Source organism: Brienomyrus brachyistius, unplaced genomic scaffold (assembly GCF_023856365.1).
Source record: "Brienomyrus brachyistius isolate T26 unplaced genomic scaffold, BBRACH_0.4 scaffold40, whole genome shotgun sequence".
Classification (NCBI taxonomy): Eukaryota; Metazoa; Chordata; class Actinopteri; order Osteoglossiformes; family Mormyridae; genus Brienomyrus; species Brienomyrus brachyistius.
The window spans coordinates 263,526-274,716 of NW_026042315.1; the positions used below are offsets into that span (position 1 = coordinate 263,526).

An 11,191-nucleotide genomic window follows, 5' to 3' on the forward strand; every position below is an offset into this window, starting at 1 on the left:
CCCATGTCGTCGTGGGGTTTCCCCCCCACAGTCTAAAAACATGCTGAGTCTGATTGGACTTGCTAAATTGCCCGTAGGAATGCATGTGAGAGTGCATGGTGTGTGCGTGTGCCCTGCGATGGGCTGGCCCCCCATCCTGGGTTGTTCCCAGCCTCGTGCCCATTGCTTCCGGGATAGGCTCCGGACCTCCCGCGACCCAGTAGGATAAGCGGTTTGGAAAATGGATGGATGGATGGATTTACTGTTTGGTTAATCTCATTACACAAGGAGGCGAAGAACAGGGAGAGACTCTGAGAAAGCAGACCAGGGAAGAAGATGAGGAGAGGCAGAAAGAACCAACCAGTGAAAGAGATGAGGAGAGACAGACAGGGCAGAGTTCCAGTCAGCAATCCAAAGATGCGCAAGATATGGCTCTTGATTTGGGGGATAAGACTACTGGTCCTAAACAGTTAAAACTGTCCCAGTACCCTCTCACTCAGTTTGGCACACAAAAAAGATCCTTCCAAGAAAACTGGTTCAAAAGCTTTAAATGGTTAGAATATTCTTCCAAAAAAAAATGCTGCTTTCTCCTACGCTTGTCGAGACTTTGCCAAAAGTCTTAGGTATGACACATTAGTGAACGATGGAGTCAGTAATTGGCAAAAGGCACTGAGCAAGTTTCAAAAACATTAATCCACTCGGTAACACAAGGACAGTGTAGTTTGTTGGAACAGCTAAAAAGCAAGTCTGTCACAAGGCAATATTGTGGAACAGATAGAGGCAGCAAGTGCCGCAGAAGTAAGTGAAAGAAGGGAGTACCTAGAACGTATTGTGGCAGTGACCTGCTTTTTGGGGAAGCAAGGAATATCATTTAGAGGTCATGATGAAACAGAAGAGAGTGAGAGAGAGGGCCCCGGGGGTGGACGAGATTCGCCCAGAGTTCCTCAAGGCTCTGGATGCTGCGGGGCTATCCTGGCTGACACGCATCTGCGGCATCGCGTGGACATCGGGGGCAGTGCCTTTGGATTGGCAGACCGGGGTGGTGGTCCCCCTCTTTAAGAAGGGGGACCGGAGGGTGTGTTCCAACTACAGGGGGATCACACTCCTCAGCCTCCCTGGCAAGGTCTATTCGGGGGTCCTGGAAAGGAGGGTCCGCCGGATTGTCGAACCTCGGATTCAGGAGGAGCAGTGTGGTTTTCGCCCTGGCCGTGGAACAGTGGACCAGCTCTATACTCTCAGCAGGGTTCTGGAGGGTTCATGGGAGTTTGCCCGACCAGTCTACATGTGTTTTGTGGACTTGGAGAAGGCATTCGACCGTGTCCCTCGGGGGGTCCTGTGGGGAGTGCTCCGGGAGTATGGGGTACCGGGCTCCCTTTTAAGGGCGGTTTGGTCCCTGTATGACCGGTGCCAGAGTTTGGTCCGCATGGGCGGCAATAAGTCGGACTCGTTTCCGGTGAGGGTTGGACTCCGTCAGGGCTGCCCTTTGTCACCGATTCTGTTCATAGTTTTTATGGACAGAATTTCTAGGCGCAGCCAAGGCGTTGAGGGTGTCCGGTTCGGTGACCTCAGGATTAGGTCTCTGCTTTTTGCGGATGATGTGGTTCTGTTGGCCTCATCGAGCCGTGACCTTCAGCTCTCACTGGAGCAGTTCGCAGCCTTGTGCGAAGCGGCTGGGATGAGAATCAGCACCTCCAAATCCGAGACCATGGTTCTCAGCCGGAAAAGGGTAGAATGCTCTCTCCGGGTTGGGGATGGGGTCCTCCCCCAAGTGGAGGAGTTTAAGTATCTCGGGATCTTGTTCACGAGTGGGGGAACGATGGAGCGGGAGATCGACAGGTGGATCGGTGCGGCATCAGCAGTCATGCGGGCGCTGCATCGGTCTGTCATGGTGAAGAGAGAGCTGAGCCAAAAGGCGAAGCTCTCGATTTACCAGTCGATCTACGTTCCTACCCTCACCTATGGTCATGAGCTTTGGGTAGTGACCGAAAGAATGAGATCGCGGGTACAAGCGGCCGAAATGAGTTTCCTCCGCAGGGTGGCTGGGCTCTCCCTTAGAGATAGGGTGAGGAGCTCAGTCATTCGGGAGGGACTCAGAGTAGAGCCGCTGCTCCTCCGCATCGAGAGGAGCCAGATGAGGTGGCTCGGGCATCTGATCAGGATGCCTCCGGGACGCCTCCCTGGGGAGGTATGGCAGACAGACAGCAGTGTTTCCCCTATCATTATATTAGGGTGCCCCCCCGCAGAAGGTCAAGTTAATCTTATTTTATTACATTTTCTATATAGCGTTAGATCACAGCAGAAGTCATTTACTGTAAGGTTACTTTTACTATAGAAGAGCTCTATACATTGTCCTTTTAATAAACAGATTAAATAGCCTTTTGTTATTTATCTTATTTGCACAACAGCTTGTCATTTTTGTCTCTATACCAGAGGTGCCCAATACATCGATTGCGATCTACTGGTCGATCGCAAAGACTGAGTAGATCGCATGACATAAAAAATAGAGGAACAATGACGCGATCAACCGCGCCAGCTGCTGCAAAACTCCAGTAAGCAACCGAGTCGCCTCCAATTTATTTCTACTAAACTTAAGAGAGGGTATAAAACTGAATGGGGGAGCAGGACCAAGTACGAAGCCAATAACCTACCACTTCCATACGGAATGAAAGGAGGAGTATTTTTCCCCACAAGGTCATATTCGAAGTGCGTTTGTTTCATCTGTCAGTCTACCATTGCTATTCCGAAGAAGGGAAATGTGGAGCGGCATTTTCGGACTGCTCATAAAAACTATGGCATTAACTTCCCTCCAAAAAGCGAGCTGAGAAAGAGACAGGTGAAGGAACTAAAATCCCAGTTCAATGCAAAAATGCTTCATTTATGCCAAAGGGAAATTAATAATAATGATAAACAATATTAAATAACAATAATAATAACAACAATAAATAATAACGAATATTCTAAAAAAATATATAAATAAAATCTATAAACAACAAAATGTTTTGCATTTTTATAGTAGATCATTTTGACTTGGTCATTTATAAGTAGCTCGCAAGCTGAAAAAGTGTGGACACCCCTGCTCTACACTTTCGCGCATGGCGGAGTTCCGTCCCGATGCGCGCTCACAGACATGTGCGTGCACACACAGGTGAGCACACTCCCACCAGCGGACAGAGAGCGCGCGTCAGAAAATATGTAGTGTCAGCCACCTGAAAAGCAGAGAAAAATATCTGCGTTTTTTAAAGGGTGATAAAGACGTTTCACAATGGAATTTTCTGCTTTAAACTATCACCATTTTATGCTATCAGCTATCGTTTTTAAAGCCTAACAGTTAATATATTTTCAGCTCGAGCCAAACATCCGCAATAGGCTGCCAGGAGACCATCTTGTAGCCTGTATGCGGATCTCAATAAATAGGCCTGACGTTTCCGACTTCCCATATCAAGAGGCTCTAGAAATGTTCTCTTTTTTCCCCTTGTCCTGTCCGGCAGCTTTAGCAGAATCATGGTCTGAATGCACTGCTGTGCCAAACATGCTTGCTTTACCATGAGGGGCTCTATAAACTCTGTATAGGCCCCTCATGTTGATCTATTTCTTTTTATTTTAATTTTATTTATTTATTTCAGTTTTAACACATGTAAAAACATTGCAGTGGGTGAGCTGGCTGTAGTGGAGGGACATATTAGGAGGGGAAAAAAGAAGGAAAAGGAGAAAAAAAGACAGGAAAAAGAAAAAAAGGAGTGATAGATTCAGAAAGGAATAAACAAAAGTATAGCGTGCAGAAAGTAACACAACTATACAAGCATATAAAATCTTAGTGTGTGCTTGGATGGGTGCGTGTGTAGGCGGGGATTGTGATGGTGATAAGGGTTAATAGGAAACACCTGTGAGGGGAAAGGAGGAACAACATAAATTGTCAGCGAAGGAGTAAGAAGGGGGGGCCCCATATGCTCGGTGATGCTTGGAGTCCATGCTGCAGCTGCCAGATGCGGAAGCGCGTGCGCTGGGGGAAAATTATTGCATTGCTGGACATACGGCGAGTTATTGGGGTGCGCAGAGTTGGGAAGCTAATGACGCCGGTCAGCGATTGGTGGCAGCGACGTGGATTCCAGGTGCCACAGGAAAAGTTTGTGGTTCCTTCTAGGAGATGGATTATGGTTTGTGTTGTGGGTTTTGTTTTCGGGGGATTGGGCTGTCTTCCCCCAACTAGTTACTTTAAATAATATTGTTTGATATAAATTGATTTTTTTTCCTTGTGTATTTGTGTTGTTTAGGAGGAACCACATGTGATTTTGGTGTTCATGGCCCTTGTGTTGATGTGAGCTGCCCAGGCCTTTTTATTGTACACGTGTGAACTTTAGCCGGGTGTTTTAGCTGAGTGTGAAATGTTTTCCCAAGTGTTTTAGAGATTGCTGTGCTGAGATCATTGTGTGGGGGGTTGCGGTGTTGCCTGGGTGCTCTATTCACTTATTTGGTCAGGGACACTGAATTGTGGAATCCTGGTAATAAAGGCTTATTGCTATACTTCTGTTGTGAGCTGTTTCTTATACCTGGTGCCCAGTATGGTCGAGACACAAACCTGCATCATTGGGGAAAACTGTTCCTCTCTTACAGTATTGTAGCGTCAGATAGTGTTACTGTAAACTAGGTAAAGATGAAGGTAAATGACATACTGAGAAGATGGAGTCGAGTTCGGAAATTACGGTTAAATGATTGTAAGTTTGCTGGTTTAGAGAGAAGACTTGGATTGAGAGAGAAAGACGGAATGTTCCACTTATGTTAGATTTAGCAAAGAAACTGGCCCTGTGTCAGTAACCCGACCATATCACTTACAACTTAATATTTAATATTATTATATTAAACAGGAGGGATTATCCTTGGTCACTCTGATGTACCAAATTCAACACAGGAGAGACTTCATACTAATCTGTAGGAAATAATCTAAATAATCTATCAAATCAAGAGCTTTAGTATGAATTATCTAAATAAAATGGTTAAAATGAGAGATTTTGCCTGACGCCTTGTCTGAAACATCTTGTCTATCTACAGAGATGTTAACTCTCATCCAACCAACTGGGGGCTGCAAAGACTCTAGAGGTGTATATTTTTGTCATATCTCACAGGTGCTTTTAAAAATTCCAATTATTTATGAATCAGTATCATATTTTCAATTGCTCTTTTGATGAGTTTTTTTAAAAAAACAAATGCTTTGGGTCCCCGGTGACCCCAATCAAAAGCACCCAATTCCACATATACAGTTCTGACAAACTATTTATTCAGTTAATGTTTGCCATGGGTCCTAATTTAAAGAATCACACAGTATCATGGTGTCTAGGGGCACTCTGCCAGTCAATCTGAAGAAGACAGGTAGAGATTTCCACATAGGCTCTGTAGACAATCTGACATACCGCTGTTGCTAAGGTAACATGATGTTTAAAGTCCATCCATCTTCTGCACCCACTGCTTCTGTTAAGGGTGGCAGGGGGGTCCAGAGCCAATCCCAGACACTATGGGCACAAAGCGGGGAACAACCCAGGGTGGGGCGCCCATCTGCCATGTTTTAATGGCTACTGGGCATAATTCAAAATAACCTTTACAGTCCTTGTTTGCTATGTTGCATATACAGGAACACTACACCCCCTGCCGATTAATGTTTGAGTACTAAATACCGTTGTATCATTAAGGAAGGTTTGCTGCTGATCAGGTGAGATTACTGTGTTCATGTGCTTTATTTATTCATGCCTCTTATAATGTATAATCAGTCATGCACCTGTATGTGGGAAGCTGAGATACAGCCTTGCAGCATCATTACAAGGTCATTACTACTATATGACCATAACGTTTTTCCCCATCATATTAATGTGGATTTGGATAAAAATGTCTTGCTTTTAAATATAATTCATGTGTATTTCAGTTAACCAAAGCCTCACTGTAGGTAACAAAGGAGAGACATTTTAAAAAAAGGGGTTTTAATTGCCGAGTTCAACACGTGACAACTACTCAGTAATGACTGGCTAAGATTCTATTACAAACTCACCGTGTGTAGGGCAAGTACAGCATTATGGATAATACATCAGGACTCATACTGAAATTCCCTATATTTGGATATATTATGTAACCTAAGGGTTTTTATGAATGTTGAAACACACATATACAAATATATCATATATGAATTTGGATATGGGTGCGGCTGCAACTGCAGAGGCTTGTAGTACATATTCTGCAAAATATTTACAATTGTTGCAAATATTATGTACAAACCATAAGAGACTTGAATGCAAACATGGGTTTTGTTGGGAAAATATCATTTCATGAAATACATTACTGAGGAAACTGTATTTGCTATTACTCATATTTAATACTTTTAAGCACACACACATCAAAAGGAAAAATAAACTATTATAACAATTTATATAGCGTGCAATAATTAAACATAAAAAACTATAGTATAGAAAAATCCAATAATACTATCGGACAACATGGCCATGGAAATGTAACAGAGAGCGGTGAGCTGGAGACCAGAGTCTTGACCCTGAGGAGTGAAATAAAATATTTAATTTCTCTGTTGTGTCGCAAACCTGACAGATACACTACTTGTCAAAAAGAAAAGAACTTACTTCCTCACACATTTCTAAAAGGATGTTTTTGTCAAATCCCTCCAACTCACTGCAACACAACAGATCAAATTCACGTATTATGACATAAATAAAAATATAATATAGATATATAATATAGACAGTTCATGGTGCATTTTGTAATACTCAAGACACACCAAGGCCATGCAGAGTGCATACTGATAAAAGGGAGAGGAAGGGGGAAAAACTTCAATACATTCTCTGTATCACAAGTGTTACGTCCAATAATTCAAGGTGGTCTGTCTTACAGTTGTCTTGGGCGGTCGTCCACTGCTCCGCGTATTTAACTCCGCGTCCAAATATGTTTCCCCAGTCCTGTCATTTAAGTCGCTACTTCTATTGCCCCGTGTTCCTAGCTGGTTTCCCCAATAAATCCTTTGTTTCCCGATTCTCCGTCTTCCTGCTCCTGCTTCCCCGATCCGTGACAACAATCAACATGAACGCACCACAGTCCACAGAACCAATCTGTTGAGGAACATCTTGCAAAATACAATATAGTACTAACGAAGACATTTGTTAAAATTCTAATACAAATGTGACGACAGAAAATGCTGAAATCCACTTTACCATGTTTTTCAAGTATTTTCCAGTGTCCTGGGCTTATTCGGTTTGTCAGTTTGCTGCAAAAAGAAATTTGGAATAGTCAGGGACACAATAAGTACAGCTTTTCATGTAAACGGGATTAAAACTCTATGTAGGAATTAATGGACAAACAGAAGACCTTTTGTCACATTTGTAAATCTTTCACTGTAGCGCGGCATCTGGCTGTGAGTGTTACCCAGAGCGTATGACAGTCTCTGCCCCAACTGTCAGCAGGAATGAAGGAAGAAAATTATGATTAAAAAAGACCTAACAATACAACTTAACTGTTATAACATTTATTGTACAATATACTATACATATGATAAGGATCACATAACTGCGTGGTGTGCAAGTACGCATTCCCGTACACTCGCGGCAATTCCTTGTTGTAGCAGCGCAAATGCGTATTTATTTTATGTGCATTCACGCTGTTATGACAAAAAAATACCGTGCATCTTAACATTTATGTAGCTAATTTTTACTTCTGCAGGCATGAAGGCTAAAACACACAATGATTTCTTGTCATAACAGCGCGAATGTACATTAAATAAACACGTATTTGCGCTGCTACAAGACATTACCGCGCGTATCGGTTTAAACAGCGAATAAGTACTTTCACACCAGTTATGTGCCCCCTGCATATGATCATTTTTGCATATAAAATAAAGGGCGAGACAAGTCTACACACATATTCACATTTATATAACGGTTTTATTACCTTGTAAATAATCTTTAGGATTTGCAAACTACCCAAACATTTTTTATGTAGCCAGTTTTAGGTTTTAAATGGATTAATAGAGATTCTCCATAAGATTTATTGCTGTGTGCGTTTGAATCTTAAAGCCCGAGTCTCGCTCCAGATGCGTCAGAGTTGGCAACCTGCTTACGGCCGAATCGGACCTACGACCGGTCAGTCGGTGCCGAACGCGGCCGAAAGTCGCCGACAAGCTGCATAGCACCGCATTGTCTGTTATGGTACGAATGGGCGTCCGTGGCAACAGCTTAATTACTTTTGAATCACATGTACTTATCTTCTCACACTTCTTCCGATCATCTGAGGGAAAGCTTGTATTTTGAAGAGAGTCTTCACAATGGAGAACAACGACAGCAAAATAGTTAAGATTAAAATTAAAATCATAATTAAAGTGAAAATATCAACGAAGGAAGGTGTGATAAAGAAGGAAGAGACGGAAAAGCCTCGATCGACACGGAGGGTGCCTGACATGCCGAAGGTAAAGCCCTGGCTTAAGAGACTTTATTAGAGCACTTTAATTAGAGCATAAAATGTGTTATATCAATAATCTTTCCTTGTTTTAACAACCGGCTGTCCAGACTGGAAGAGAAGAAAATCACCGGGGCCAGAGGGTTCGTCCGTGGAGCGGGAGGGACAGGCTACCCACGCTGGAGGAAGAAGGAGCGACGAGGAGGAGGCCCCAGCTGAAGTTCCTCCGTCGTCCGGACAGCAACGGCTCCTGCGCCCTGCGAGCAGAGAGAGGCCAGGGGCAGCGTCAGCGATCGGCGGAACAGCAACTCCTGCAACGAATGCACGGACTCATGGGTTATGGCCGGAAACGGAGGACTGACAGAGACATTACTGGTGACGGACTTGTGGGTTATGGCCGGGGACGGAAGACTGACAGAGACATTACTGGTGACGGACTTGTGGGCTATGGCCGGGGACGGAGGGATAGTAGAGATGTTGTTTAAGGATTATTATAGATATAGGATAGGATAAGATAGGATCGGATAAGAGGCTTAGATGAAATAGATTAAGATAAGATAAATTAAAACATAATAAGATTAGTTAAAATATAATAAGATAGGTTAACATATGATAATATTAAAGTTAAGATAAGAGATTTACAATAAAACATATATTTACTTTTCAAACTGTGTCTTTGTCATCTCTTCAGTGTTGTGTCTGTCTCTTAAGTGTTTGATAATTTTGCACCGTTAATTTATATCTGACACTCTCCTAAGAGAGAGATGCAATACCGCTTTCGTCAAAATGACAGGTCGGGTCAAAGGTCACGTTCAAAAGTTCAGTGGGCGGAGCTTATGTTGTAGTGGGTTGAGCTTGGTTGTGTAACTGACGCAATAGCATGTGGATTTAATTATTTATTTAAATATTTTTTTTTTGTCTTCTTCCCCGGGGGTTGGTTGTGTAACTGCTGCAATGGTATTTGTATTTAATTATTTATTTATTATTTTAAATGATTGTGGCTTAGGGGGCCTGGGTTGGTTGTGTTAGTGATGCAATGGTATTTGGATTTAATTATTTATTATTTTAAATGCTTATTTTAAATGTTTATTATTTTAAAATGATATTGAGGAGAGTGCTTATGAGTGTGTATTATTTTAAAAATGATATTGATGAGAGTGCTTATGAGCGTGTGTTATTTGAATAAGTTATTATTATTATTATTTTGTGGGGCGCGGGGGGGAGTGAGCGTGGCTGGGTTACCTGATGGAGCGCGAGCGTACGGTGTGCGGTAGCGTGGTAAGGTCCCCGGGCTTCGGAGAATCAGCAAAGGACTTATTCACATACTGGTGCGGTAGCGCGGAAAGGTCCGCACGGCTTTTGGATAATCCTCGGAGAGAGCGATGAGGGAGAGCTGAGAGGCGTGCTGCTGCGCGAGTCTGAGACAAACTGTGAGAGACTGCGGGATAAAATGGTAAAGTTGGAGCAAAGAATGAGAGGAGGAGGTGCAGGGTCTATCGTCCAATAAAAACGCTCGGCGCTAGTTTTGACCGTGTGTTTTTTCCTCACGCGAGCGTTTGTATCACATCGGCGTATGGCGCCAATTTGTAAAGGTCATAAGTCGAGACATACATCGAGTCTGTCAATTTGTCCGCCAGTAAATTCTGCAGGGCCGTGCCACCTGGCCATCGAGGCGCCCCCCTACCCGGCCACGCGGGCCATACATCGAGTCTGACACTTTTGCCCTCCAGTAAATTCTGTTTAAAGTTTTGTTTTCACATACGTCCCAAATTACAGATAATTTTCTTACACAGGCACGAGTAGCATCATCAAGGCCGTACCACCTGGTCATACATCAAGTCTGACAATTTCCCCGCCAGTAAATTCTGTTTATAGTTTTGTTTGTCATACATGACCGTGCAGATATGGGGTGACAGAGACAATTAAATTGTATTGCGGCGAGCGGGGGGGGGGGCCTATTCCTCCTAGGGCAGAGGCACAAGTATCTTCGAGGTCTTACCCTTCCTGCCAGCCAAAGAGGTTCATCCAGGCCTTACCCGGTGAGTATATTATTTATTTTATTCGCGTGATAAAAATGCTAATTAATTAAATTAAATTAAATTAAATTAAAAATAACATTCTAATAATAGGTATTCTCTGTTTTTTCTATGTACAAGAGAGAGAGACTGCGCTGACCGGTCAAGAGAAAATCTACAAGAGACCTGAATCAGCAGTGTTATAAAGCACATAGCCAACGCTAATTAATAAAGAATTTAAGCATAATAGCCCAGACGTACCATGGCCTATAGCTGGTAGAAACGGAGCTATCCTACGGCCTACAAGATAAAAGCATATGGCACCAAATTGGAATCAGTAGTCTTTAAAAGAATAAATGGACTAGCAACTGTCTCTGGGGGAGCAGCCCCGGTTAGGTACTATTAAGCAGCATTTAGTGACATGCATCAAAACACATTTTTTAAAACTTTGACAGAATAAAGTCTTAGTTATTTTAATAAATACGTTTTTCAGTAAATGTTTATTCACGCGCATGCGGACAAACACACACCCCGGAGGTCAAACTAAAAAAAAGTTGATACAAACTACAGTTGTATCGGACACGCACACAAAAACACAAAAGAGTTTGCTCAATCAAAAAACACCAAACATATATAGTTCACGTTTTTTATTAAAATGTATAAGGATTGTTTTGATTTAAATTAATATGAGTGGAATATAAGTCATTTACGCAACAGGATTTGAGGAAGAACCTAAATAGCAGCTAGAAATGACCGACCAG

At 42.8% G+C, this 11,191-nt stretch overlaps 1 long non-coding RNA gene across 1 annotated transcript; it reads left to right on the forward strand.

Moving 5' to 3' along the window:
• The first annotated feature begins 9,901 nt into the window (after positions 1 to 9,901).
• On the forward strand, positions 9,902 to 10,911 carry LOC125722630 (uncharacterized). The gene is made up of 2 exons (XR_007386497.1): positions 9,902 to 10,454; positions 10,572 to 10,911. It is a non-coding gene; the product is annotated as an uncharacterized LOC125722630 (long non-coding RNA).
• Positions 10,912 to 11,191: the final 280 nt, after the last annotated feature.